Here is a 14,981-nt window from a genome sequence, read left to right on the forward strand (position 1 = left end):
TAACCGGGGGTCAGCAACCCGCGGCTCTTGAGCGGCGCCCTGGTGACTCATGGAGCTTTTTCCAAAATGTATAGGAATAGAAGAAGAAAAAATGGGGTGAAAAATATATTTTTTGTTGTAATATAGGCTGATTGGCCCTGCAATGAGTTGGCGACTTGTCCAGGGTGTACCCCGCCTTCCGCCCGAATGCAGCTGAGATAGGCTCCAGCACCTCCGTGACCCCAAAAGGGACAAGCGGTAGAAAATGGATGATTTCTGTAGGAGGACAAACATGACAAAAACCTTCCTAATTGTTAGAAAGCCCACTGTTTAATATGTTTGTGTTTATGCTTCACTGATGAGAGTATTTGGCGAGCGCCGTTTTGTCTTACTACTTACAGCCGCCCTTGAACTCACCGTTGCGTGGACTCTGACTCAACAGTTTGTTTACATGTATAACTTTCTCCGACGCTGCCAGAGAAAGACGTTTTTCACTGAGAGTATTTGGTGAACAACGTTTTGTCCTACTAATTTTGGCAGTTCTTGAACTCACCGTAGCGTGGACTGTGACGCAACAGTTTGTTTACGTTTAAAATCTTCCACTCCTTCGTCTCATTTTGTCCACCAAACATTTTATACTGTGCGTGAATACACAAAAGTGCGCTTTATTGATATTATTGACTTGTTATGGAGTGGTAATCAGGCATATTTACATCATGTGTTGCCATCCTTATAACACTTATATAATTTAATTTTTTGCTCTCCAGACAGATTACTTTTTTTGTATTTTTGGTCCAATTTGGCTCTTTCAACATTTTGGGTTGCCGACCCCTGCTATAGACTATTAGTTGTTGATAAAAAAAAATAAAAAAATGCAAATAAATCACCTGATGCAGTATGGACTGCAGTAACAATTCCAGCGAGCTGGCAGTGAATGCCATTCAGCATATTTCACTGGTTTTAACAAATTAAAATATTACATTATAAAAGTTATTTTATAACATTTTAATATGTTTGATCATTTATTATTCTTTATCATTTCATTACATTTTTAATTATTTTTTTATTATTTATGGGTATAGATATAAATACATTTGGATGATTCCAAACAGTAATCTGCAGTGCCATTGCTTCATTCAGTGTATTTCAAATTTGACATTGATCAAATATTTACTTATTTGTATAAATTATTGTAGTCAACTTTTTTTCTATTACTATACATCGTTCAAAATGGTTATCGGTCAAAATAACCAACGTAAGGAATACAAAAACATGATTCCGTAGACTGCAGTACCATGCCTCGCCGCCAGATGTCGCCCGCGTCTGAGGAAAGTATAGACCAGTCGGTTTCAGACGATCTCCTCAATGATTGGTCAAAAGCCCGTCACGTGACTACGGGGCGCCATGTTGAGGAAGACATCTCTTTTTAATTTAATGTTTTTTTGAAAAACTTACGAAAAGACCAAAAAAAAATACGAAAACGTAGACGTAGATCAACTTTATTGATCCACAGGGGAAGTTGTTCCACACAGTAGCTCAGTTACAAAGGATGGAAAGGACAATGCAGGTATAAAGTAGACTAAAAATGCACCATCGTAGCAATATAACATATATAATAATGGAAAACGCAGAAATTACTAAATCAAAATTCACTAAGAACGATTTACTTAGCTCTTTTATTGCCTCATTTACAGTATTGCGCTGACGTTTGGGGGGCACACCTACAGGGACACTATTGAACCGCTATTTGAACTCCAGAAAAAAGCAATTAGAATGATACATTATGCCCCATATGGAGTTCATACCAATGATCGGTTCACAATGAGTAATTTTCTTCAACTACATGATATAATCCAATACAGTCGCCTTCAAGTTGAGTTTATGGCCTCACAAAGGGCTCTACCTGCAAATATACAGAGTCTGTTTTCACTCAGAGATGGTCCACATGAAATTCAAACATCCATCCATCTTCTTCCGCTTATCCGAGGTCGGGTCGCGGGGGCAGCAGCCTAAGCAGGGAAGCCCAGACTTCACATGTTCCCTTCGTCCAGCTCCTCCCGGGGGATCCCGAGGCGTTCCCAGGCCAGCCGGGAGATATAGTCTTCCCAACGTGTCCTGGGTCTTCCCCGTGGCCTCCTACCGGTCGAACGTGCCCTAAACACCTCCCTAGGGAGGCTTTCGGGTGGCATCCTGACCAGATGCCCGAACCACCTCATCTGGCTCCTCTCCATGTGGAGGAGCAGCGGCTTTACTTTGAGCTCCTCCCGGATGACAGAGCTTCTCACCCTATCTCTAAGGGAGAGCCCCGCCACCCGGCGGAGGAAACTCATTTCGGCCGCTTGTACCCGTGATCTTGTCCTTTCGGTCATAACCCAAAGCTCATGACCATAGGTGAGGATGCGGACGTAGATCGACCGGTAAATTGAGAGCTTTGCCTTCCGGCTCAGCTGCTTCTTCACCACAACGGATCGATACAGCGTCCGCATTACTGAAGACGCCGCACCGATCCGCCTGTCGATCTCACGATCCACTCTTCCCTCACTCGTGAACAAGACTCCGAGGTACTAGAACTCCTCCACTTGGGGCAAGATCTCCTCCCCAACCCGGAGAGATGGCACTCCACCCTTTTCCGGGCGAGAACCATGGACTCGGACTTGGAGGTGCTGATTCTCATCCCAGTCGCTTCACACTCAGCTGCGAACCGATCCAGTGAGAGCTGAAGATCCTGGCCAGATGAAGCCATCAGGACCACATCATCTGCAAAAAAGCAGAGACCTAATCCTGCAACCACCAAACCAGATCCCCTCAACACCTTGACTGCGCCTAGAAATTCTGTCCATAAAAGTTATGAACAGAATCATAAATTCTAACATAACATGATCAAAACCACATTCAAGGCTCAAAGGTTATCTATAGCGGGGGTGAAAATGTGGGACAATGTGAGCGGAGAAATTAAACTGTCTTCTATCCTAAGAGTGTTCAACCTTGCGGTAAAAAATATGTTGTTTGGGAGACTATCAAAAACATGACGAGTTGTTTGGACTATCTCAACTGTGGGACACAAGTGCAAAAGAACTCGCTTTAGATTGAGGGACATAACACACCAGACAAGGCTTCAGAAGATGAATATAAGGTCAAATTCCTTTTCAAATTTTTTTTTTTCATACAGTGTAAATCTAAATAGCACATCTTTAAAACACAAATTTGTCATGAGTGATGGAAGTGTGAATGGGCTGCCAGGTGTGCAGGGGAGCCTTTTGAGTTTTGTGCCTTCCCCCCCCCCCCCCCCTCTTGGTCATCTAATGCACTAGTGTGCCGTGAGATACAGTCTGGTGTGCTGTGGGTGGTTATCTAATTTCACCTATTTGGGTTAAAAATATTTTTTGCAAACCAGTAATTATAGTCTGCAAATGATGTGTTGTTGTTGAGTGTCGGTGCTGTCTAGAGCTCGGCAGAGTAACCGTGTAATACTCTTCCATATCAGTAGGTGGCAGCCGGTAGCTAATTGCTTTGTCGATGTCAGAAACAGCGGCAGGCAGCGTGCAGGTAAAAAGGTGTCTAATGCTTAAACCAAAAATAAACAAAAGGTGAGTGCCCCTAAGAAAAGGCATTGAAACTTAGGGAAGGCTATGCAGAATGAAACTAAAACTGAACTGGCTACAAAGTAAACAAAAACAGAATGCTGGACGACAGCAAAGACTTACTGTGGAGCAAAGACGGCGTCCACAATGTACATCCGAACATGACATGACAATCAACAATGTCCCCACAAAGAAAGATAAAAACAACTGAAATATTCTTGATTGCTAAAACAAAGTAGATGCGGGGAATATCACTCAAAGGAAGACATGAAACTGCTAAAGGAAAATACCAAAAAAGAGAGAAAAAGCCACCAAAATAGGAGCGCAAGACAAGAACTAAAACACTGCACACGGGAAAACAGCAAAAAACTCCAAATAAGTCAGGGTGTGACAATACACCTACAAACCCCATTTCCATATGAGTTGGGAAATTGTGTTAGATGTAAATATAAACGGAATACAATGATTTGCAAATCATTTTCAACCCATATTCAATTGAATATGCTACAAAGACAACATATTTGATGTTCAAACTGATAAATGTTTTTTTTTTTTTGCAAATAATCATTAACTTTAGAATTTGATGCCAGCAACACGTGACAAAGAAGTTGGGAAAGGTGGCAATAAATACTGATAAAGTTGAGGAATGCTCATCAAACACTTATTTGGAACATCCCACAGGTGTGCAGGCTAATTGGGAACAGGTGGGTGCCATGATTGGGTATAAAAACAGCTTCCCCAAAAAATGCTCAGTCTTTCACAAGAAAGGATGGGGCGAGGTACACCCCTTTGTCCACGACTGCGTGAGCAAACAGTTTAAGAACAACGTTTCTCAAAGTGCAATTGCAAGAAATTTAGTGATTTCAACATCTACGGTCCATAATATCATCAAAAGGTTCAGAGAATGTGGAGAAATCACTCCACGTAAGCGGCATGGCCGGAAACCAACATTGAATGACCGTGACCTTCGATCCCTCAGACGGCACTGTATCAAAAACCGACATCAATCTCTAAAGGATATCACCACATGGGCTCAGGAACACTTCAGAAAACCACTGTCACTAAATACAGTTGGTCGCTACATCTGTAAGTGCAAGTTAAAGCTCTACTATGCAAAGCGAAAGCCATTTATCAACAACATCCAGAAACGCCGCCGGCTTCTCTGGGCCTGAGGTCATCTAAGATGGACTCATGCAAAGTGGAAAAGTGTTCTGTGGTCTGACGAGTCCACATTTCAAATTGTTTTTGGAAATATTCGACATCGTGTCATCCGGACCAAAGGGGAAGCAAACCCTCCAGACTGTTATTGACGCAAAGTTGAAAATCCAGCATCTGTGATGGTATGGGGGTGCATTAGTGCCCAAGGCATGGGTAACTTACACATCTGTGAAGGCATCATTAATGCTGAAAGGTACATACAGGTTTTGGAACAACATATGCTGCCATCGAAGCGCCGTCTTTTTCATGGACGCCCCTGCTTATTTCAGCAAGACAATGCCAAGCCACATTCAGCATGTGTTACAACAGCGTGGCTTCGTAAAAAAAGAGTGCGGGTACTTTCCTGGCCCGCCTGCAGTCCAGACCTGTCTCCCATCGAAAATGTGTGGCGCATTATGATGCGTAAAATACGACAGCGGAGACCCCGGACTGTTGAACGACTGAAGCTCTACATCAAACAAGAATGGGAAATAATTCCACTTTCAAAGCTTCAACAATTAGTTTTCTCAGTTCCCAATCATTTATTGAGTGTTGTTAAAAGAAAAGGTGATGTAACACAGTGGTGAACATGCCCTTTCCCAACTACTTTGGCACGTGTTGCAGCCATGAAATTCTAAGTTAATTATTATTTGCAAAAAAAAAAAAAAGTTTATGAGTTTGAACATCAAATATGTTGTCTTTGTAGTGCATTCAACTGAATATGGGTTGAAAAGGGTTTGCAAATCATTGTATTCCGTTTATATTTACATCTAACACAATTTCCCAACTCATATGGAAACGGGGTTTGTACTTTGAGACAATAGCTATAGTGATGCATGCTTGGTTATGGTTTAAAGTTTAAAGTCATATCCAACAATTGCGACAACGACTTTTTATTGTCAACTGAGTTTAGTTTTTAATGATTTCTGCTGGTGGTGTGCAACCATACTTGCCAACCCTCCCGAATTTTCCGGGAGACTCCCGAAATTCAGCGCCTCTCCCGAAAACCTCCTGGGACAAATATTCTCCCGAAAATTTCCCGATTTTCAGCCGGAGCTGGAGGCCACGCCCCCTCCAGCTCCATGCGGACCTGAGTGAGGACAGCCTTTTTTTTATGACAGGAGGACAACAGGGTGACAAGAACTAACCCCCCCCCCCCTCCCCTAGAGAGGGGGGGGTTACCCACATATGCAGTCCTCTCCAAGGTTTCTCATAGTCATTCACATCGACGTCCCACTGGGGTGAGTTTTTCCTTGCCCTTATGTGGGCTTTGTACCGAGGATGTCGTTGTGGCTTGTGCAGCCCTTTGAGACACTTGTGATTTAGGGCTATATAAATAAACATTGATTGATTGATTGATTGATAAATCATCCAGACTAGAGATACATTCTATTATGTTTATCTTATCTAAAAATAAATATATTTATTAATTTAAAAAAAACAACTAAATATATTTTTACTATATTTTGCTAAAAACATCAAAATTAATTGTATTTTTATTTGTATTTTTTCTGACTCCTTATTACATCCAGCCATAGAATTATACATTTAAATAAACATATTGGAAATAATTAATTTTAAATGATCATAATAATTCATTTAAAATTACCATATTTAATTATTAAAATAATTGTTTGTTTATCAACAACTTTAGCATTTTATTCATGACATTTTGAAGCTCTCAGAAGCCAAGTTATGGTTAAGATTTATTTATGCAAGTTTGAAGTATCAATTATCTAAACACAGTTTGGTTTGCATATTTTCAGGATATATATATATATATATATATATATATATATATATATATATATGTCTTAATAAGATTATCCCAAAAATAGTGCTCGATACTGTGGTAGAGCGCAATATATGTACCGTATGTGTGTGGGGAAAAAAAAAAAAAAAAATCTCCTGATGATTGAGGGAACCCCTCATGAAACAGGCCTGTAGAGATGAAGTAGTCTTGTGATTTTTTCCCCCACACATACATACATATATATATATATATATATATATATATATATATATATACAGAGGTGGGTAGTAACGCGCTACATTTACTCCGTTACATCTACTTGAGTAACTTTTGGGATAAATTGTACTTCTAAGAGTAGTTTTAATGCAACATACTTTTACTTTTACTTAAGTATATTTATAGAGAAGGAACGCTACTTTTACTCCGCTACTTTTATCTACATTCAGCTCGCTACTCGCTACTAATTTTTATCGATCTGTTAATGCACGCTTTGTTTGTTTTGGTCTGTCAGACAGACCTTCAAAGTGCCTGCCTTACTGGTGACGTTTCACTTCGTTCCACCAATCAGATGCAGTCACTGGTGACGTTGGACCAATCAAACAGAGCCAGGTGATCACATGACCTGACTTAAACAAGTGTAAAAACTTATTTGGGGTGTTACCATTTAGTGGTCAATTGTACGGAATATGTACTGTACTGTGCAATCTACTAATAAAAGTTCCAATCAATCAATCAAAAGTGTGAAGGAAAAAAGATACTGTTTTATTTCAACCGTACATCCCGTCAAAAGCCTAAAGACTGACTCCACAGTTCCTGTCTTCACAATAAAAGTGCCGCTCCATCGCGCCTGCGCTTTCAAAACAAGAGTCTCCGAAAGCCAGCGCAAACAAGCTAGCAAGCTAAGGAGTTTGACGCCAATATATTTCTTGTAAAGTGTAAAAAACGAATATGGAAGCTGTACAAATAAGATGCCAAAAACCCACCACTTTCATGTGGTATTAGACAGAAAGGAGGAACTTTTCTTCTCCTCCATTTGAAAACGTGGACGTTATCATCACTACTGTCTGATTACAATCAATGCAAGTCATCAGAATCAGGTAATACACCAACTTATATTCTTGTCTTCATGAAAGAAAGGAATCTATATGTTAAACATGCATGTATATTCATTAAAACATCTTTAACATGTAAACAAAAACAGCAAAATAAATACATATAAATTATATACTGTATATATCAATGTATATGTATGTATGTATATATATATGTGTGTGTGTATGTTACTCATCAGTTACTCAGTACTTGAGTAGTTTTTTCACAACATACTTTTTACTTTTACTCAAGTAAATATTTGGGTGACTACTCCTTACTTTTACTTGAGTAATAAATCTCTAAAGTAACAGTACTCTTACTTGAGTACAATTTATGGCTACTCTACCCACCTCTGTATATATATATATATATATATATATATATATATATATATATATATGTATGTATGTATGTATATATATATATATGTATGAAATACTTGACTTGGTGAATTCTAGCTGTCAATATACTCCTCCCCTCTTAACCACGCCCCCGCCATAAACCACGCCCCCGTCCCACCCCCCCACCTCCCGAAATCGGAGGTCTCAAGGTTGGCAAGTATGTGTGCAACCCAAAAAAAAGTGCCTTGGCTCCAAAAAAGGTAGAAAAACACTGACCTAATGAGGCGGAGATAAAGGGGCGCGGCAACGCAGCGTGTGTGTTTGTGTGAAGGGGGCGTGACAAAAAGCTCTCGTAAACCCCCCCCCCCCCCCCAAAAAAAAAAACACGCAGACAAAAAAAAAACACGCGGAACGTGTGCGTGTTTGTCGGGGGGAACACACGACTCTTCTTCTTCTACATATATGTGCGGACACGGCCGCTGGTTTCCGGTTTGCTTCTCCATCTTCCTGCCGGGGTGGAGGCGAGTAACCGGCGGTGTTTAAACGGTGAATGTTCCTTTAAGGCGCCGCTGCAACTGACGCCCCGTGGGTGCCCTCGCAGGACACACTCACACACACTCACACTTCACCTGGATACAACACAAAAGAACAGAAAAAAAGACGGCGAAGAAACAACCTCTTCCGAAGTCCCGGTAAGTGTTTGTTTTTTTGTAATTTCTTCTATTTGGCGCGCTTACTGAGGAGCATTGAGAGCGCGAGAGAACAAAAACATGTTTTTGTGTCTTTTTTGGTGTGCAAAGAAAGACATTTTGGGGGGAAAAAAAGCATTCGCACAACTTGACCCACGCTAACTCTCTCTTTGCGTGGACAGTAGGGAGGCTGAAGCTGATGTTGCCAGATGTTTGCTAGCCCTCGTTGTATTTCTTCTTCTTCTTCTACTACTACTACTACTACTTCTAATACTATTACTATTACTACTACTACAACTATTACTACTACTATCAGAGGTGGGTAGAGTAGCCAGAAATTGTACTCAAGTAAGAGTACTGTTACTTTAGAGATGTATTACTCAAGTAAAAGTAAGGAGTAGTCACCCAAATATTTACTTGAGTAAAAGTAAAAAGTATGTTGTGAAAAAACTACTCAAGTACTGAGTAACTGATGAGTAACATACACACTCATATCATATATATATATATATATATATATATATATATATATATATATATATATATATATATATATATATATATATATATATACACACACATACATACATACATATACATTGATATATACAGTATATAATTTATAAGTATTTATTTTGCTGTTTTTGTTTACATGTTAAAGGTGTTTTAATGAATATACATGCATGTTTAACATATAGATTCCTTTCTTTAATGAAGACTAGAATATAAGTTGGTGTATTACCTGATTCTGATGACTTGCGTTGATTGGAATCAGACAGTCGTGATGATAACGTCCACGTTTTCAAATGGAGGAGAAAAAAAGTTCCTCCTTTCTGTCTAATACCACATGAAAGTGGTGGGTTTTTGGCATCCTATTTGTCCAGCTTCCATATTCGTTTTTATACACTTTGCAAGAAATATATTGGCGTCAAACTCCGTAGCTTGCTAGCTTGTTTACGCTGGCTTTCGGAGACTCTTGTTTTGAAAGCGCAGGCGTGATGGCGCGGCACTTTTATTGTGAAGACAGGAACGTCCTCATGTGCGGTCAGTCTTGAGGCTTTTGACGGTACGGTTGAAATAAAACAAGTATCTTTTTTCCTTCACACTTTTGATTGATTGATTGGAACTTTTATTCTTAGATTGCACAGTACAGTACATATTCCGTACAATTGACCACTAAATGGTAACACCCCAATAAGTTTTTCAACTTGTTTAAGTCAGGTCATGTGACCACCTGGCTCTGTTTGATTGGTCCAACGTCACCAGTGACTGCATCTGATTGGTGGAACGAAGTGAAACGTCACCAGTAAGGCAGGCACTTTGAAGGTCTGTCTGACAGACCAAAAGAAACAAAGCGTGCATTAACAGATCGATAAAAATTAGTAGCGAGTAGCGAGCTGAATGTAGATAAAAGTAGCGGAGTAAAAGTAGCGTTCCTTCTCTATAAATATACTTAAGTAAAAGTAAAAGTATGTTGCATTAAAACTACTCTTAGAAGTACAATTTATCCCAAAAGTTACTCAAGTAGATGTAACGGAGTAAATGTAGCGCGTTACTACCCACCTCTGACTACTATTACTACTACTACTATTACTATTCTTTCATTCTTTAGTTTATTTCGAACATGAACACACTTACATCATAATACATCACACAATTTCATATCATTTCATTTGACATCATGCCCGAAAAGGAGTAGGAAGAAGCAAAGCTTATTTAATCCTACCCCTTTCCCACTTCAAAGCGTTTACAAATATATTAGAATAATTTACTGACCTTTTTATATAATAAAATAACATCTATGAATTAGTATACAACAGTTTTGTAATATGTAATTAATTAATTAATTCAGTCATTATTAACATACTGAGATGAAGAATATCTTATTTTCAAAAAGGTTGGAAGTATTTCTCATAATTCTTCTTCTTTGTACTCTGTAAGCACTATTATTTTGAACAACCTGGATCATATCAGTACAATTTTTAACTTCTTTACTTAATCCATTCCATAATTTAATTCCACATACTGATATGCTAAAAGTTCTAAGTGTTGTACGTGCATATAAAGGTTTTAAATTATTTTTTCCTCTAAGGCAGGGGTGCTCACACTTTTTCTGCAGGCGAGCTACTTTTCAATTGATCAAGTGTTGGGGATCTACCTCATTCATATATATAATTTATATTTACTTATTTATGAAACATATGTTTTTGTTAACAAGTTAAAGGTGTTTAATGATAATACAAGCATGTTTAAAACATATAGTTAATATTGTTAATAAATTAAAGGTGTTTAATGAAAATACAAGTATGTTTAACACATATAGTTAATATTGTTAATAAGTTAAAGGTGTTTAAAGATAATGCAAACATGTTTAACACATATAGTTAATATTGTTAACAAGTTAAAGATGTTTAGTGATAATGCAAGCATGTTTAACACATATAGTTAATATTGTTAATAAATTAAAGGTGTTTAATGATAATACAAGAATGTTTAACACAAAGTTAATATTGTTAACTAGTTAAAGGTGTTTAAAGATAATACAAGCATGTTTAACACATATAGTTAATATTGTTAATAAGTTAAAAGTGTTTAGAGATAATACAAGCATAATTATAAATGATAAATGGGTTATACTTGTATAGCGCTTTTCTACCTTCAAGGTACTCAAAGCGCTTTGACAGTATTACCACATTCACCCATTCACACACACATTCACACACTGATGGCGGGAGCTGCCATGCAAGGCGCTAACCAGCAGCCATCAGGAGCAAGGGGTGAAGTGTCTTGCCCAAGGACACAACGGACGTGACTAGGATGGTAGAAGGTGGGGATTGAACCCCAGTAACCAGCAACACTCCGATTGCTGTCACGGCCACTCTACCAACTTCGCCACGCCGTCCCAAATTAACACATATAGATTCCTTTCTTTCATGAAGACAAGAATATAAGTTAGTGTATTACCTGATTCTGATGACTTGCATTGATAGGAATCAGACAGTGGTGCTGATAAGGTCCGCATTTTCGAATGGAGGAGAAAAAAAGTCCTCCTTTCTGTCCAATACCACATGAAAGTGGTTGGTTTTTGGCATCTTATTTGTCCAGCTTCCGTACTCCTTTGTATACACTTTACAAGAAATACATTGTTGGCAAACTCCGTAGCTTGCTAGCTTGTGCACGCCAGCTTTCTGAGACTCTTATTTTGGTAGCGCAGGCAGGATGAAGCAGCGCTTTTATTGTGCAACTGTGCAGTCGGTCTTTGGAGTTTTGACAACAGGTACGGCGCCAGAGTCTGTTGAAATAAAGTGTTTCTCGCCTTCCAGTCGGTAATTTTAATGAGCTGGCAGCAGCCAGCGTCATCTCAGAAGACCCTCGGGTGCCGTGAATGTCAATCAAGTGACGAAAGTGACATCATAGTGAAGATTTATGATCGCTCATTTTTAGGACTATTTTTTTAATGGCTGGCTGGTGATCGACTGACACACCCTCCGCGATCGACAGGTAGCTCGCGATCGACGTAATGAGCACCCCTGCTCTAAGGTTATATTTCTCCTCTTTAGTTGAGAAGAATTGTTGTACATTCTTTGGTAGCAGGTTATAGTTTGCCTTGTAAATCATTTTAGCGGTTTGCAATTTTACCAAATCACCGAACTGTAATATTTTTTACTTAATAAATAAAGGGTTTGTATGTTCTCTATATCCAACATTCTGTATTATTCTAACTGATCTTTTTTGTAACACGGTTAGCGAATGTAGCTCACATTTGTAGTTATTTCCCCATATTTCTGCACAATAACTCAGATATGGTAACACTAGCGAGCAGTAGAGAATATGTAGTGATTTTTGGCCCAGGACATATTTTGCTTTATTCATTATTGAAATGTTTTTTTGCCACCTTATGTTGTATGTTTTGTATATGAGATTTCCAGTTCATTTGATCATCTATTAATACTCCCAAAAATCTAGTTTCTTTTACCCTTTCTATGTCTACTCCGTCTATTTCTATTTGTGTATGATGCTCTTTTCTACTATTACCAAATAGCATTATTTTAGTTTTACTGAGATTCAAAGATAGTCTGTTTTTGTCAAACCATCTTTTAAATTTGTTCATTTCTGCTGTTATTATTTGTATTATCTTCTGTGTGTTGTCTCCTGAACAGAAAGCAGCTGTGTCGTCCGCAAATAAAACCAACTTTAAGTCCTTCGTAACCTTACAAATGTCGTTTATATAAAGATTGAACAATCTTGGTACCAGTATTGATACTACTACTATTACTATTACTATTACTACTACTACTACTTCTAATACTATTACTGCTAATACTAATACTACTACTACTACTAATACCAATATTACTATTACTACTACTACAACTACTACCACAATAGGCTAGATATAACTTTATTGATTACCATGAATTGATTAACGTGGACCCCGACTTAAACAAGTTGAAAAACGTATTCGATTGTTGCCATTTAGTGGTCAATTGTACGGAATATGTACTGTACTGTGCAATCTACTAATAACAGTTTCAATCAATCAATCAATTGATCCCTAGGGAGTGTGTCCTCAGGGAAAATGAGGTTCCAGTAGCAGCAACACGGCATACAGTAGTACAGCAACAGCACGGGTAAAACAGATGTAAATGAAATAATATGAATTATATTTATATAGCGCTTTTACATAGTGAAACCCGATATCTAAGTAACATTTAAACCAGTGTGGGTGGCACTGGGAGCAGGTGGGTAAAGTGTCTTGCCCAAGGACACAACAGCAGTGACTAGGATGGCGGAAGCGGGGATCGAACCTGGAACCCTCAAGTTGCTGGCACGGCCACTCTACCAACCGAGCTATACCGCCGCCCAAATAAAAATAAATAGTCAAAAACTGTATGAAAATACTGAATTGTGTGCCCAAACAAACCATCTCACGCATTAGTGAGTAACTCTTACTGAGTACGACTTCAAAATAGTCCACCATGGGGACTAATCAGTTCATCTTTTTAACTACAACCTCTGGCAAAAATGATAGAATCTCCAGACTTGGAGAATGTTTATTCAATTTAATTTTGTAGAAAAAAAAACAGATAGTGAATAGTTAAAAAATGTTGCCAGATGTTTGCTAGCCCTTGTTGTATTTCTTCTATTATTACTACTACTACTACTACTACTACTCTACCACAATAGATTATATATAACTTTATTGATTACCATGAATTGATTAACGTGGACCCCGACTTAAACAAGTTGAAAAACTTGTTGGGGTGTTACCATTTAGTGGTCAATTGTACGGAATATGTACTGTACTGTGCAATCTACTAATACAAGTTTCAATCAATCAATCAATTGATCCCTAGGGAGTGTGTCCTCAGGGAAAATGAGGTTCCAGTAGCAGCAACACGGCATGCAGTGTACAAGACAGTAGTACAGCAACAGCACGGGTAAAACAGATGTAAATAAAAAATAAATAGTCAAAAACTGTATGAAAATGCTGAATTGTGTGCCCAAACAAACCATCTCACTCATTAGTGAGTAACTCTTACTGAGTACGACTTCAAAATAATCCACCATGGGTACTACCGTATTTTTCGGACTATAAGTCGATTTGGGACAAGCCAAAATAAAACACCATAAATAGAATAAATTACCGTACTTTTCGGACTATAAGTCACAGTTTTTTTCATAGTTTGGCCGGGGGTGCGACTTATACTCAGGAGCGACTTATGTGTGAAATTATTAACACATTAGCGTAAAATATCAAATAATATTATTTAGTTCATTCACGTAAGAGACTAGACGTATAAGATTTCATGGGACTTAGCGATTAGGAGTGACAGATTGTTTGGTAAACGTATAGCATGTTCTATATGTTATAGTTATTTGAATGACTCTTACCATATGTTACGTTAACATACCAGGCACGTTCTCAGTCGGTTATTTATGCCTCATATAACGTACACTTATTCAGCCTGTTGTTCACTATTCTTTATGTATTTTAAATTGCCTTTCAAATGTCTATTCTTGGTGTTGGCTTTTATCAAATAAATTTCCCCAAAAAATGTGACTTATACTCCAGTGCGACTTATATGTTTTTTTCCTTCTTTATTATGCATTTTCGGTCGGTGCGACTTATACTCCGGAGCGACTTATACTCGGAAAAATACGGTACACTAAATTAAATATAGGCAAAAACAGGTACCGTATTTTCCGCACTATAAGGCGCACCGGATTATTAGCCGCACCTTCAATGAATGGCATATTTCATAACTTTGTCCACCAATAAGCCGCCCCGGACTATAAGCCGCGCCTACGCTGCGCTAAAGGGAATGTCAAAAAAACAGTCAGATAG

The 14,981-nt window shown here is 38.4% G+C and overlaps 1 protein-coding gene across 1 annotated transcript in view; it reads left to right on the forward strand.

The window, feature by feature from the left end:
* Positions 1-8,366: 8,366 nt before the first annotated feature.
* The window catches only part of twsg1a (twisted gastrulation BMP signaling modulator 1a), a 42,748-nt gene continuing 36,133 nt past the window's right edge, over positions 8,367-14,981 (forward strand). The window contains exon 1 of the mRNA XM_061979858.1: positions 8,367-8,635. The gene's annotated coding sequence lies outside the window, so the exon portion shown is untranslated. The remainder of the gene's footprint in view (positions 8,636-14,981) is intronic.

The sequence above is a fragment of the Nerophis lumbriciformis genome, linkage group LG19 (assembly GCF_033978685.3).
Source record: "Nerophis lumbriciformis linkage group LG19, RoL_Nlum_v2.1, whole genome shotgun sequence".
In the NCBI taxonomy this organism is placed as follows: Eukaryota; Metazoa; Chordata; class Actinopteri; order Syngnathiformes; family Syngnathidae; genus Nerophis; species Nerophis lumbriciformis.